The following is a 2,500-nucleotide window of genomic DNA, read 5'->3' as shown; positions in this document are numbered from 1 at the left end:
TGCTACTCGCGCGTGTGTTTTGCGCCCACGCCTTCCTCGCTTGCCCTCGAGGTAGCTTATGCCGTTTGCGCGCACTCGAAGCCGGTTTTACCTGCCATCCAACCACCGGACCCGTGTGTCTCGTGTGCACGTTCACATCGCTCCACTAAAAATTGCAAAGAGCGACAGAGCCATGATTAGGGCTAAGCCGCTGTGGAGTCTTTAACGGCTACACGGCCACGGGCAGGGCTTCACCCCCATCGACGTGCTTCGCTTCAGTCAGCAGTAGGTTCATAGAAGGGCCTCAAACACACACACACTTTCGCATCGGCAGATCGCCGCAGCATAACCGCTGTTGATCCAACAGCCTACTTGAGACGAAAGACAAGAGCCCGGCGCGCGTACTCGCGCAGCTCTCCAAAACCACTCGGCCAGTGCCAGGGACGGCTCCCTGCGCCGGCGCCACAACAAGTCTACTTGAGGCGGAAGACGAAGCCAGCAAGGGCCTGGCCGCAAGTGCGTTCGAAACCGGGACTACAGTCCCTCGTCTGTCCGTACTTCCTCTTTCGACGTGCGGCGCCTTCCCAAAGCGCACAAGTCCGCTAACCGCAGAACGCTTCCGACGTAGCAAAGCCGCGTTTCCTTCGGTACTTCGCAGCAACGCCGCCTTTCCCTCGGCGGCGGGCGAATAGCCTGCAGACGTCGTCGCATTAAACCGCGATCTCGACACCTCGCGCGTCACGAGCAGGAGCCGACCGGCAGCCTCCGGCCCTTTCGGACTCGGTGGCATTTGCCGCGGAGGACGGGGAGAGCACTTTAGGCCACGGTTCCTTCCGTACTTGGCAGCCGCACCCTCATACCGACAGTTCCATGACCGACCGAGCGCCACACCGTTCCTTTAGTACTTGGGTGGCAACAAAGTCGGGTCGTTACTCCATACTCGCCGCAGGAAGCGACCGGCAGCCGCCAGCCTTTTCAGACTCGGCAGCGTTTGCCGCGGAGGACGGGAGAGCGCTCGCACCACGGTTCCGTGTGTGTACTAAGCGGCAGCGGCATTAGCTCTCGACCGTCAGTTCCTTGACCGACCGCACGCTTCGCCGTTCCCCTCGTACTGGGCAAAGCAGCAGGTCGGGTCGTCTTACTCCCATTCCGCGCAAGAGCGCCAAAGCGGACAGAAAGCCCACCCAGTGTGCGTTACGCCGTTTCTACCCGCGGGCGCGGCCAAGCCAACCGTCCAAGGTTGCAGCCGGCGTCCACTGGGCGCAACAAATTTGGCACGGGGCGCCCCTCAAAATTCAGGCAGTCCCCGGCATGTTCGGGTATAGCCGTCCCCGCGTCCAAGCGGGGCCAGCGGCGGAAAGCGTCGGGCGCAGCGAGCTGCTTCACCCACACGGGGTAGAAACAATGGCGCTCGCCACCCTTCACAATCCGGTAATGATCCTTCCGCAGGTTCACCTACGGAAACCTTGTTACGACTTTTACTTCCTCTAAATGATCAAGTTTGGTCATCTTTCCAACAGACCGGCGCAACCGAAAGGCCGCGCCGGACATCGGTCCGAAGACCTCACTAAATCATTCAATCGGTAGTAGCGACGGGCGGTGTGTACAAAGGGCAGGGACGTAATCAACGCGAGCTTATGACTCGCGCTTACTGGGAATTCCTCGTTCAAGGGGAACAATTGCAAGCCCCTATCCCAATCACGAAAGAAGTTCCACGGGTTACCCAGTCCTTTCAGACAGGGATAAAGACACGCTGCTTCCTTCAGTGTAGCGCGCGTGCGGCCCCGGACATCTAAGGGCATCACAGACCTGTTATTGCTCTGTTTCGTGCGGCTAGGAGCCGCTTGTCCCTCTAAGAAGGTTGTAAGGTGCTGGGAACCCCGCACCTATTTAATAGGCTAGAGTCTCGTTCGTTATCGGAATTAACCAGACAAATCGCTCCACCAACTAAGAACGGCCATGCACCACCATCCACCGAATCAAGAAAGAGCTCTCAATCTGTCAATCCTCCCAGTGTCCGGGCCGGGTAAGTTTTCCCGTGTTGAGTCAAATTAAGCCGCAGGCTCCACTCCTGGTGGTGCCCTTCCGTCAATTCCTTTAAGTTTCAGCTTTGCAACCATACTTCCCCCCGGAACCCAAACACTTTGGTTTCCCGGAAGCTGCCCGCCGAGTCATTTGAGTAACTCAGGCGGATCGCTGGTTGGCATCGTTTATGGTCAGAACTAGGGCGGTATCTGATCGCCTTCGAACCTCTGACTTTCGTTCTTGATCAAAGAAAACATTCTTGGCAAATGCTTTCGCAGTAGTTCGTCTTGCGACGGTCCAAGAATTTCACCTCTAGCGCCGCAATACGAATGCCCCCGTCTGTCCCTCTTAATCATTACCTCGTATTCCAAAAACCAACAGAACAGAAACGAGGTCTTGTTCTATTATTCCATGCAAGTTTATTCAGGCGACTCGCCTGCGTTGAGCACTCTAATTTTTTCAAAGTAAAAGCACCGGCCTTCTCGAGGCACACAAT

Source organism: Dermacentor andersoni, unplaced genomic scaffold (genome assembly GCF_023375885.2).
Source record: "Dermacentor andersoni unplaced genomic scaffold, qqDerAnde1_hic_scaffold ctg00000858.1, whole genome shotgun sequence".
Taxonomy (NCBI): domain Eukaryota; kingdom Metazoa; phylum Arthropoda; class Arachnida; order Ixodida; family Ixodidae; genus Dermacentor; species Dermacentor andersoni.
This window is presented reverse-complemented; position numbering follows the sequence as displayed.